The 13096-nt window shown below is 33.4% G+C and overlaps 2 long non-coding RNA genes and 1 other non-coding gene across 3 annotated transcripts; 1 reads left to right on the forward strand and 2 right to left on the reverse strand.

The window, feature by feature from the left end:
• Positions 1-234: 234 nt before the first annotated feature.
• Positions 235-3113, forward strand: LOC133780471 (uncharacterized). The gene is made up of 3 exons (XR_009869346.1): positions 235-331; positions 1795-2550; positions 2751-3113. It is a non-coding gene; the product is annotated as an uncharacterized LOC133780471 (long non-coding RNA).
• A 4581-nt stretch (positions 3114-7694) lies between these two features.
• Positions 7695-7801, reverse strand: LOC133781111 (small nucleolar RNA R71). Its single transcript, XR_009869907.1, has one exon. It is a non-coding gene; the product is annotated as a small nucleolar RNA R71 (small nucleolar RNA).
• A 953-nt stretch (positions 7802-8754) lies between these two features.
• LOC133780472 (uncharacterized) lies at positions 8755-11349 on the reverse strand. The gene is made up of 4 exons (XR_009869347.1): positions 10542-11349; positions 10396-10461; positions 9729-9803; positions 8755-9125 (listed from the first exon to the last, which is right to left on the reverse strand). It is a non-coding gene; the product is annotated as an uncharacterized LOC133780472 (long non-coding RNA).
• Between the last annotated feature and the right edge of the window lie 1747 nt (positions 11350-13096).

Genomic DNA, 13096 nt, shown 5'->3' on the forward strand with positions numbered 1-13096 from the left:
TAGGTGAAATCTGTTATTAGATAAGATTTGAATGGTGAGCTTAATTTGTTATCATCACTATAAGTATTACTTTGTTACAGTGAAAGGGAACAAAAATACGCATCATTGCTAGTTTGCTGTTAATTTTCCTAAGCTTACTAGGATCTCAGTAGATAGAATGGTATCCCATGAATTTATCTTATTATCGTATAATACTTGTTTTAACTGATTCTATTATAATTGGTTATGAAATTCTTGTTTTTGCAGTTGGGTAAATTGCTTCCATGGCCACTACTTCAAGCGTTTTCACTTCCATTGCTTTTTGTTGTTATTGTGCTGCTGCAAACTTATGGTAAATTTTGTTATTTTTCAATAAATTTTGTTATTTCCTTGAATAGTTTTTTTTTTCATTTATTGAAATTTATTCCAATTGTTCATTCTATGACATAAATCACTACAAGAATTTGGTATTGAACATCAGAAGATCGCCTTTGCCTTTCTGCTCTTGAAGGTCATATATGTCCTATAAGTCCTATATAGGTGAATGCTTACTTATTTATTGAGAATGAACAATAAATTTTGGGTTCTTGTATTCAAATATTGATTCTCTGTTTTTCCCCCTTAATTGTCCTGATTGATAGTATTGTTGAGCTATTATAGTTTGGACTACAAGGATATGAGATTTTGCACACAAATCAACTAGTAGATTGACCCAATGATAAAAGCTCACTTGCAAAATAAACTTTTCTTTATTTTGGATGCCTCTTTATATATAAGATCCATTGTATTTTTGAAAAGACTTGTGATCATAACTAAATTAGTGTATGAAAATATTTTTATTCCATTGATATAGAGATAAAAGTATTGTAATGTAATGAAGCTGCTAGTATTCTCAATATTTAGTGTGCCATTCATCTGTGCATGAGTTAAATAATTAGTGTTCCACCAGTATTCTCAAATGACAAGTGTGCCATTCAACCATGGTAAATATATTAGAAACTTATGTAGAATAAAGTTTCCCATGCTTGAAACTAAAGTTTATGTTGACTCTTAGTTTCCCATCAAACATATCACAGGACAGTCATATAATTAACCATGGTTAATATATTATAAACTTCTTAGTCATGTACTAGAACTTTCTTTCCTTTAGCATTTTGTAATTCTAGCTACAAACTTTTTCTCATCTTTTTGTTGGCTGTTGGCACTTGAGCTAATGTAATTCATCATGCAATTGTAGAGTGCTTTTTGATGAGTTCTTGTTTGTTGGGAATGAAACAGGAAAAATATATTTGCTGGTTGTTGGCACTTGACTTGTTGTGTGTCATTGTTGAGAAGGAACAATCATTTTTACATACATGTACACATGCATATACAATTTTATAAAGAAAAAATGAGGCCGATGTTGAGAAATATTAGATTAATCAAAATCACTAATTAGTTCAGATTTTTCTTTTTTGCTTATCTTGAACTCAAAAAGTATTACAATTAATTTTCCATTATTGCTTTTTCATTTTAAGTGTATTATGACAGAAGTATCTTTTGGAAACAATGACTAATGTGCTCACTTTATATTGTTTCATTTTAGAAACATGGAGTTAGTGTTTCTTTCTTGGAAACAATAGGGGTCTGCTGGTTTGTTAGATATAGGTGCAATAAATTCTAGATTTGTTTGAAGATATGGTTTTCCGAATGCATTTTCCCTATGTATATTGAAAATCTCCTTCTCCATATACTTAATAATTGTCACAAGAGTTTTTGATTTATTGGGTTCTCTACACAAAACCTGTTTTTTAAATTTCTTTAAGACTCTTGTAGAAATTCAAGAAAGAAGACAAGCAGCTTTAGGAAACTGAGGCATTTATGTGGAGATCAACTTTCTTAAAAATAGTGTTCGAGTGGAATTAATCAAAAATAGATATAGGATTTCAGTTTACAATGCTCGCCAGCCAATGAAACAGAGGTGCATTTTTTGAATGTTATGTTTTTTTTTTTTTACCCTTGAAGTAGTATCATTTGTCATTTCTGTTGATAATACTAGCAGTATTCTGCCCATATTTCTTTATGTTAATTTTTAAATGCTTGGATTGGAACCATATACAACTTTCTTAATCTCTCTATTTTTCTTTGTTGCCAACCATAAGCAAGGACAAGTGCCCTACCAGCTATCATGTTCTTCTTCTCTGTGCGTCTCTCAAAATCTCATCTATGGTTTTTAGTTTTCAGTTTCATATTAATAAATATATATATATATATTTGTTGAAGTACATATTCTTATTGTTTGTACTATATTCATTTATATATAAATATATATTATACTGTTGTTGGAAAGGAAGGGAAGATGGCAAATTTTTATGATTTTCCCTCTTAAATGTATTAAATTTAGGTATATGCAATTCACAGCTTGAATATTACTTTAAATTAACGTCGTGGCTTATGCATGCATGATGAATAATTAGAATAGGTCTTATCCCCTTATTCTTGTGTGCAGGGTATTGACTCAAAGCATCGGACTTCTCTCTTATACATTCTCGAGAAAAGCAAACTATGAAAAAATAGTTGTACCTATGGTAGGTAAGTTTTTTTTTTGCCAAATTTAGTATTTAGTAGTCCTTTTGCTTTTATGGATTCTTGTTCATCTAATGCCTACTCTGCTACTTTGTTTTGGAGAAAATCAGCAAATGAGTAAATAAATTTAATGTTTTGTAGTTTCATTTGCCTTGTGAATAATTTTGGTTGTGTGGTGTTTGACTTGTGTATTAATTTTATTGTAGGTTCATTATGAGTTTAATACATCGACGGGTACATTGGACTTCTTGCATGGTAAAGAGCATTTTATGTCTAATCTTTTGATGTTGTTGCAATGGTCTCCTTCTGCGACAAAAGCAGAGCTTTTGAAGCAAGTAAGCTTTTACATAATCATTATCTTATTCTTTTCTAATCATTTGCTTGTTCCTTTTTGAACACACGCGTACTGAGTTTATTTCTAACTTTTACTTGCATGATACTAATTTCTTCACTGTGACCTTTTGAATCTTGATTCATCAAATTGTCAATGATTTGAACAAAGTTCATCTTGATACATTGCGTAGTCTCATTAAGAGGCATGCTTGCTATTAATCATCTTGTGTCTATAAATACTAAGAAATAATCATGGATTGATACAATGCCTTGATACTGTAGAGGCTGTTCATTTCATTTTGTTGATTTTCTTCTCCCAAGATGTATTTGTTTAAAGTAGTTCTTGAATATATTTTACAAAATTTCCTATAGAATTGTATCCTTGACTTCAAGTGTTGCTGTACTATGTACTGTATTCTGTACATGTAATACATATAATTTCATTTTCTGGATACTGTAATGTAACTCATTTGGTATTTATTTGCAAGTTTTGTACTAATATTTGGTTATATTATCTTGTTCAGACATTTTTCCACTCTTAAATTATTATCTCTGTTTTTCACCTAGTTTTTGATCATTTGTAACAAAAAATATGAACCGAGAAGACCCTTTTTCTCTTTTGGTTATTCATTGGGTCTATATTCTGTTTTTCTGAATGTGTGGTGGGATGTTTTGTTTTTCTGAATGTGGTGGGTCTCTGTATTGGTATGGGGGGTCCAAAAATGATCCTAATATTTGTCAATCTAAAAATCTATAATATATAAAAGCTATTCAGTAAAAGACAATTGTCTTGGGTTTTAGTAGGTGAACTTGAAAGAAGAGTTATCATCACCGTCATTAAATGATTAATACTTTATGTATATTAATACCATACTGTACACTGCTATTAAATTAACATAATGGTTTGTGATGACTCACTATAGTACAATATTGATAATAATAATATTCTTAGTACTATTGGTAGCACAATAGTAGACTATAATTGACCTATTATACCCTTTATTTATTAAAAATGTTTCATGTAGGTTCCAAAGTTGGATTTTGCAGCTGCTTGGATTGTGTTTGGTATTTTCCCAAATTAAATACAAAAAAAATAAAATAAAAAAAATTCACACTTGAAAGAATATTCACCATCCCATTGACTACTGCAATAGGTTCTGATTTCCCTTATTACAATGTATGTGTTCAAGAATAATTACATATTGAATTTACCTATTAATTCATACAATTGGATTTTGATTTGCCCTTTGTTTTTGTTGGTTTTGCATTCATGTATGTTAGTATTATCTTCATTATCTGCATTTAAATTACTGTTCTGATTTTTCTATTGAATGAGCTTTCTATATAATTGATTTCTTACTATTAATTAATCAAGCTTTGTGTGCATACGGTAGAGAAAAATAGTACTTGTGAAACAATTATATCATCAATGTTGCTTAGTTTATTCTTTATAAAAGCGATTTGATTTTCCTGTTCAATTAAATTGGGTCCTTGGCTTTTTTTAGTTTGGAAATACATTATAAAGTTTGATAGAAAATTTTCTTTTTCTGGAAAAGAGAAATCAGAGGGAATTTCCATAGCTTTTGTATTCACATTTTTTATTGTCCTTGGCTTTGCATTTGTGATTTTCTTTTGTATTTGGTGTCCTCTCTTGAAAATAATTTCCATAGCATTTTTCTTGAAGTAATTTGTGATGTAAGATAATAACAATAAAATATTTCTTAATTTATTTTGCAGATGTGATAAGCGAAATAGAAAATGATACTTAATTTTTAAGGCTTTGTGTTGGGCAGCTGTAGAATATTTTGTGCTGAAAGTAGTAACTTTTCAATATGTTGAATATTTAAGACTACTTGAATACTTAAAGAACATTTTGTTGTTGATGACAATGTTGAATATTTTAAACTAATTTGTGGATTGTTAATACAACGTTGAATGTTTTTACTTTTTGTTATTTGAAAATCAAGTTTATTTGATGATGCTAGTATATATTAGAAAAGTAATTTTAATTATATAAATAAAAATAAAAATATAATAGAATAAATAAGTGTTATATAAATGAATATATAATGAGAATTTAAACTTATCTAAATATTAAAATAATACAAAAAATGTGTTATAATATCTATTACAATAACACTTTTTATTAGTAAAGAATTTTGTTATTCAAACTTCATTATATAACACAAATAATGTGTTGTACTAAAGTGTAGTATAACACAAAAAATGTGTTATACTAAAATGTAGTATAACACAAATTTATAAGTATTGAAATGTGTTATATAATCGACTATAAATAATATAATTAAACACTTATCTATTTATTAAAATAACACAGAAAGTGTGTGATCGTTGACAGTATAATAACACATCTGTATAACAATGATAAAGTGTTATGTAAAGTACCCTGACCTACGATAACATAGTCGGTCTTAACACATCAAAAAGTGTTATGGTATGTTTTGATAACACATTTTTGGTGTTATTAAAAGCATTTTTTCTTGTAGTGTATGTTCTTAATGTAATGTATTTGAGTTACTTATGTTCTTTCATCCCCATTTTCTGTCTTGTTATCTTTATTTACTTGTACTAATAGTATATAGGATTAGTCATGCTCTTTCTATGTGCTTCTAATTAGAAAAAGTAATATTGATACATAATTTTATGTCTAATCTTCTATTGCATTATTGCCCTTGGGTATTTTGTCATTTTTAGATTTTTCATAAGATTAACATTGTTCTTTTAAAGTAAAGAACTTTATAACTCAAATGAACTTTTGTTAGAAAATAATATGGACTTTAATGTTAGATTTTCTAAGTAAATGTTGGGATGTGAACTATTTACTTGTGTATTTTTGTAAATCAAGTAACTAAGTAACCAAACAAGAATATGGATGATTCTTAAAACCTTTCTATTTCTCAAACTCTTGATTACATCTTACATTTATTTCACTTATCTCATTTTATCATTTCATCAAAAAGACAACACAAAAATCTCAAATCTCTTTTCATTTCCATTTTTTTATTTATTTTATGTTACTAACTTTTTGTGTTATTTTCTACTAATCTTTTGATTTTAGGTTACCTCCTTGTAGATCGACCGCCTGGTCTATACTACAACCACCGCTTAGTGGTTGTCACGATTTGGGTGTTAAACAAATTTTGACACCATTTTCGGGGAGGTACTTTTCAAATGTTTAGTGAATTTTTTACCAAAATGTTAGTAACTTTATTTGTATTTTTGTTGGTATGAATATTGTGTTAGTATAGTTTTTTTTTTTAAAAAAATTTATTTACTAATTTTTAGTTAATTTGATTATTAATATAACAAAAAAAATCATAAGAAAAAACAAAAAAATATTTATCTATATATATTTTTCCTTTTTTTCTTTCGGTAAAACAAAAAAAATTATATATATATTCATATATATATATATATATCTATAAAAAAACAAAAAAAAAAATGGTAAATAAAACAAAAAATGTAAGAAATTATATATATTTATTTTTATTTTGTTTTGTTTTCCTTTCTTTTTGTTACAAAAAAAAAAAAGAATCATATAAATATATATGATTTTTTTTCTTTTTAGTTAATTTTATTCCATTTATCTTTCTTAATTTCTTTAGTTTAATAAATATTTGAAAAAAAAAAGAGATTAAACTTGTTATTTTATCTTCACTTCACTTCAATTCTCTTTTCTTTACTTTGTTTTTGTGTTGATTATTTTGTTACTTTAGGTTCCTTAGTTTAGGCTTTTCTTTTTCTTTGATTTAGTTTTTCTTAGAACTTAGGTTTTCCAAAAAAAATTGCATAAAATTATTCATAAAATTTCAATCATAAAACGCTTAGTATTGGGAACAATTGTGTAATATTACAAATGGTAGAAACCGATATTGTTTTTTCTAGAAAGATTGGTTGTTAAATAAGGTTTGTGATAGCATTACCCTCCACACTTACCTGGGAACCTCGGGGAGTATTGTCTAGGCAAGTGTGGCTTTAAAATGGTACCTTGGCAACCTTCCCAATCAGCCTGGGAACATTTTGAGCATATACCTTTGCACTATTACATTGTTGAACTTATTACTATAAGAAAAACCAAGCTTGTTCTGTCAAAATAAGCAATTTCACTTTGCTTAAAGGTTGTTTGGTCAAAAAGGTTTAACTTGTGATCTACCATACTTACTCAGTAACCTTGGGAGTTCTAGTAAGGCATTGGAGATCACCCAAAAACCTCCAAATCTACCTGGGAACAAGTTTAACAAAATATAAATAAAAAAAAAGAAAATAAAAAAAAATCTAATTATGATTTTTGAGAGTGGATGAATCATCACGAAACTTCTAGTGACACTTCTTCCAATTCATCAACCACTCCTTTCAGAACTCCTTCCACCAATCTTGCTTCTCCGCAAACTTTAGCTGATAATAATCCATTCGCAATGGCTCGCAATGATGAAATTCAACCAAGAACTATCAATGACTACCTCCCTCCTACTCGCACTTCCACGCCTTCATGCATTATCTTCCCTCCTAATATGCCCGCATTAGGCTTTAAACTTGGCAAGATTCAACTCTTTCCCACATTTCATGGAATGGAAAACGAAAGCCCATACGTGCATATCAGAGAATTCGAGGAGGTAGTAGCCACGTTCTATAACCGAGCCGAAAATGTCGATTCTGTGCGACTAAAGTTCTTCCCTTTCTCCTTGAAAGACAAATCCAAAAGCTGGTTATACTCTTTGAGACCTAGGTCTATTGAAACATGGGAGGAGATGACCAAATCCTTCTTTCTGAAACACTTCCCTAGCCATAAGACCAACAGTCTAAAACGACAGATTTCCACATTCTCCCAAAAGGACAATGAAACGTTCTATCAAGTCTAGGAAAGATTCAAAGATTTCTTAAATCAGTGCCCGCACCATGGCTATGAGAACTGGCGTTTGGTCAGTTACTTCTATGAAGGCCTCACGACTCGTGAGTGCCAGTTTGTAGAAATGTTATGCAATGGTGAATTCCTCGAAAAAGAGCCAGACGATGCTCTTGAATATCTTGAAGAAACTGCAAAAAAATCTCACACCTAGACTGGTCCAAGTACTACTGATAGCACCAACCGACACAAACCATCTAGGATCTATCAGCTCCAAGAAGAGGATAATGTTAAGGCCCAACTCGAAAATCTGACAAAGCAGTTTGAGGTCTTAATGACGAATGTAGACGCTCAAGATTCCATACTTGTGAAAGGTCCAAGGCACCCATTAAAGTCCCCTAAACGCCTAAATATAGGCCTCGCAAGGGGCATCTCGCGAGGGCCTTGCACCCAGCAGCCGCGCCTCGCGGGAGGCGTCTCGCGAAGGCAGCACACCACCACTCGGCGTGCCCAGGGGTTCTGCCTCACGAGAGGCATCTCGCGAGGGCCTCACGCCTAGCAGCCACGTCTCGCTGGAGGCGTTCTGCGAAGCCTTGCCTCATGCCTCCTCTTGGTGCACTCGGCCCTACCAGACCTCATCCGCACCATAAGGGGTCACCTCCCCAAAATTGGCCTCACTAGAGGGGTCTTATCTGTAACGACCCAAATTTGCTAATCGGGCTTAGGGCATTGATTAGTGTGCCTGGAGGGAAATAAGTGGTTTAATATGCTTTTATGTGGATTTATGTGTGTATATGATTGTGATGCATGCTTAGTTAAGTTAAATATGCATGTGGACCCCATCTGGATATTAGGGGCATAAGTGTGATAAATGAGATAAATGTTGTATATATGTGGTATATCTGTGTAGCACGGACCGAGACAGTCCTGGAGAGCGGTTAGTCAGGAAGTCACAACAGGGTTGAGATTCGGACTCGGGGTGAGTCGAGGGGTAGTTTGGGTACTAGGTTGTAACGCCCTGGATAACCAAGACCGTTACACTGTGTGTTTTAAATAGTGCAAGACTTGCTAGTCAAGTCATTTAAACAAAGTGTGAATTCAATGTCATCAACAGGTTAGGAATAAAAGATTTTGGTCACAAACAGGCTATTTTCATTAAAAATGACAGTTTGATACATGGAAACTTGAAACAGGATTTAGACGTCTTAGTTATAACAAATTCCAAGAGCTACAAATAATTCAAGCCACTCTAATGGCAAAATATACATTTTAGGTTTCCGTCCCTGTACAATTCCTCGACCGTGGCGGTCGAGCAGCTGACAATGTACACCTCGCCCCCAGAGCTCTCCAACTCATGGTTGATTCAGCCTACCCTTGCCTTTACCTGCACCACGTAGCACCCGTGAGCCAAGGCCCAGCAAGAAAGCATGATAACATAACAAGATCAACATCATTTATCAAATATTTCACAATGCACAACCATGAATTTAGCATTTCATAACATTTACCCAATCAGTGATATCACACGACAGATTAACAGTTTGTCATCCAAACAGCCAACAAGTCACGTTCATAACACAATATTCACAATCATAATCAGCAGTTCATCACATCATCAAATAATATTCAGGGTCAGCGCCCTTAGTCGCACCCTCTATTTAACACACTGTCTTCGGCTCTCTTGGGCTGCCCCCAGTGTAATACTCACTGACTCCGGCCAGCTTAACCGAGCTCAGTGATAGATAAGCTTCCTCAGCTACCATTGGCCAAGCCGCGCCCTGTGCGCAAATATTGATTCCGACACTCTTAGGCCGGTTATCGCATGTCCCATGGCATTATAATACCATCTCATGACATGATATACAAGTGTAGGGAGCTCTTAGTCCCATCGTGTCCACATGGTTAAACACATTCATATAACAATGCATACAAACACAGGGAACACTTAGTCCCAACCTAGCCACATAATCAGGTGCAGCTTTCTTACCTTTGGCTTTCAAACGAGCTAGATATAAGCGATGTTCCTTGAGCGCGATCCGATCCCCGAGCCCTAGCTTAGCACCTAGTCACAACCAAGATAAAGGTTACCATTAACAATCTTAAATGAGCTTCTAAACTAAGTTCTAGTCCTCGGAACATTGAACTTCACCAAATATGGTAAAAGACTCAACCCCGAGCACCCTAGGTTAAATTCCCAAGCCTAAAATCTCAAAATCCCAAATTCCCTTAAGCGCCGCGGCATGGGCCACCCATGCCGCGGCATGGCCCCTGACAGAACCCTCCATGGGCACAAAAACAGGTAAGGGCCGCGACATTGCTTGGACCATGCCGCGGCCCGCCCTCCTTCCTCAGCATACAACAACTTCGAAGGGCCGCGGCTCACCAAGAACCATGCCGCGGCCCGACCCTTCGAACCCAGAAAAAACCACCATTTTCAATCTCTAAACCTCACCTAAAGCCATCCTAAAGCCCCCAACTCAAAACCAATTAATAATAACAACATTAGAATGATTTAGAAAACACAACCCAACCAAAAATCCAGCCTAAGACTCACTAAAATCCCAATTCCAACTTCTGAAATTTCAAACCCACAAACTCAAAACCAGCCATGAAAACTCTCAAATTCAACCATCAAACTTCAAATTAATCCTTACCTCGGCTGTAGAATCGTTCTAGCATCCAACCAGCTTCAAGCCCTTCAACTCCTCAGGTTCATATCCCTTTATTCCATCCAAAACTCAAACTTAAAAACTATCTCATTAAAACCCATAAATTCACATCAGAAAACCTTAGAACTTACCTCAATTGACTGGCTTAATTCTGCTAGTTCTTCAAGCTTCACCAAAGTCCCTAGCCCTAAGCTCCATCCTGAGCTTGCTCTAGAATTCCAGCTCCAAAACCCACAAGGAATGGTGAAGAGATGACCCAGCCGAATGAGAGAGAGTGAGATAACTCTAAGTGTTCTGTTTTTCTTTCTTTCCTTCTTCTTTTCTTTTCCTTAAGTTTCTAAGTTTATCTACAACCTCCACTAACATCAAAAATCAGAATATAGCCTAACCTTAAGTAAGCCAAATGACCACCTTGCCCTCCCAATAATAACTAAACCTTTAAACATTCTAAGGGCATTTTAGTCATTGCTCCCGATTCCCACTAATTCCTCAAGTGTCTTAAATATTTACCACTTAATTCCCGTCATCTAGTTAGTCACCAATTATATTTCTCAATACCAAATCATCTCCAAAATATTCTCCAAATTCCCAGATACAACCCCAGGCTCACACCGAGCCGGGTATAAATCCCCGCTGTGACTTTCCCGCTAAACCGCTTGCTAGGATCGCCTCAAGCCACAAGCTGCAGACATACCCACATAATAATGTGGTCTCAACATTAACCTACCAATATACACATAAGTATGCAATTACGCTCTCAGTGAGCCAAATTACCAAAATACCCTCACAACAGAGTATATAACCCCATGCATGCCTTTATCATCATATAATGATATGACCCACATAATCATGCATATAGTCATATAATAGCACAATAAATCAATTATGGCCCTCCCGGCCTCCTAATCAAGGTCCTAAACCTTATTAGGGAATTTGGGTCGTTACATAAGTGTTATGGGATTATAGGGACATGAAAATAAGTATTTGGAGATATATTTGAGGATAGAATATGTAGGCGAGAATATTGGGGAAATTTACCATTTTTCCCTTGGGGACGTTTTGGTACCCCAAGCCTTGAGGTAACACTTTAGACTTAAGTCAAGTAAAACAAAATAGAGGAATAGTTTAGAAACTTTAGAAACCGACTCATACCTCCTCCCAACTGAAGATAGTTCCTACTTCTCTCTCTCTCTAAGGAAAACTCAAGGGAAACCTAAGGGAAATCAACTTAAAGCAAAAGGTTTTCAGCTGGGGAAATCTAAGGGAACTTGAAGCTTGAAGATTGAGGCATAGGGGGAACTGGTTCAGAAGCTTAATTCAGTAAGAGGTAAGTTCTAATTATTAAGATTTGGTCATGAATTTCTGCTGGTTTTGAGGATTGCATGTTGGTCAAGCTTGGTCTACTTTTGGGTGTCTTAGCTGAGTTTTGGAGTAGGATTCAATGGGATTCTGGTGCTGTTATTGAGATGGAATGATGGTGTTAATTATCTAGGATTGTTAGTTTGGTTTGTTGGAGATGTGCCCTGAAAGCATATGTAGTAGACATTGTTTTTATGAAATAAATAAATAAATTGAATTTGTTATGCATATATTTTATGGACTATATTATTCTATGATAATATTATGTAAATATCAGGAAAATTCCTAAGTTCATGAATGTAATCTCAAACACGTATTAGTACGAGAGGATTGTGTTTGAGATAAATGAACTTGAATAGTTCGCAGTAAAATAAAGTTATGGAATCTTTAGATTAATTACTGCAAGTACGGTCCACTAGTATTATGAATACATGTGATCTAGATCCGGATCACTAGTGTGGTAGGACACTTTAGTGGAGGTGCTTTATATATTAGAGAATATATAGAACTGGACCAGATATGTTTATTAATACTTAGTTAAATACCGTTTCGAAGTATTAATTAAATATATCAACTGATGATCATATACAAATAGATCTTAATCCTGAGGTTACTATGAACTCCTGTTTATGTTATATGAGTTCTTTGATTCACTTGTTAGGGTCTGTCAGAATGATCAGGCTAAAAACTTTTGTTTTGGGAACTCATTAATATAGATGGTTGGGGACAAAGTATACAGATATGGAATCTATACCTTATCGCAAGAGATTGAATGATGGTTCTCTTAAGGGTTGACTTTTGCGACTGAAAGGTTATTGAGCTCAAATTCATAATTTAGTTATGAATTAACCTTCACTAGTAGAGTCAATGGTACTTAAGGAAACAAGACATAATTAAAAGGGTAAAACGATAATTTTATTCCCGATTAATTATGAACCATTATTAGAGGGTCAAGTTGTATGCAATGATTAAATCAATGGACGCTTTATGATTATAAAGTACTCAGTAAATGAAATGTCTATAATTACAAGAGTTCAATCTCATATTTATAGTGGAATAATCATGTGATTAATAAATTAAGATTATTTAATTAAAGAGTTTAATTAATAATCTTAAATTTATTGGAGCTTGGAATTATAGGTCCATAGGTCCCCATAGCGGCTCTATCAACACTGTTCAAGGTAAGAGTTGATATGAAGGGAAAATAGTTTAAAGACATATTTAAGAAGAAACTTGTTCTTCAGGCCAAATATGCAATTATATGATAATAGTGATTAATTAATTAATTACAAATTAGTTGTAGTTAAAAAAATTAATTAATATTTAA

The sequence above is a fragment of the Humulus lupulus genome, chromosome 5 (genome assembly GCF_963169125.1).
Source record: "Humulus lupulus chromosome 5, drHumLupu1.1, whole genome shotgun sequence".
Classification (NCBI taxonomy): Eukaryota; Viridiplantae; Streptophyta; class Magnoliopsida; order Rosales; family Cannabaceae; genus Humulus; species Humulus lupulus.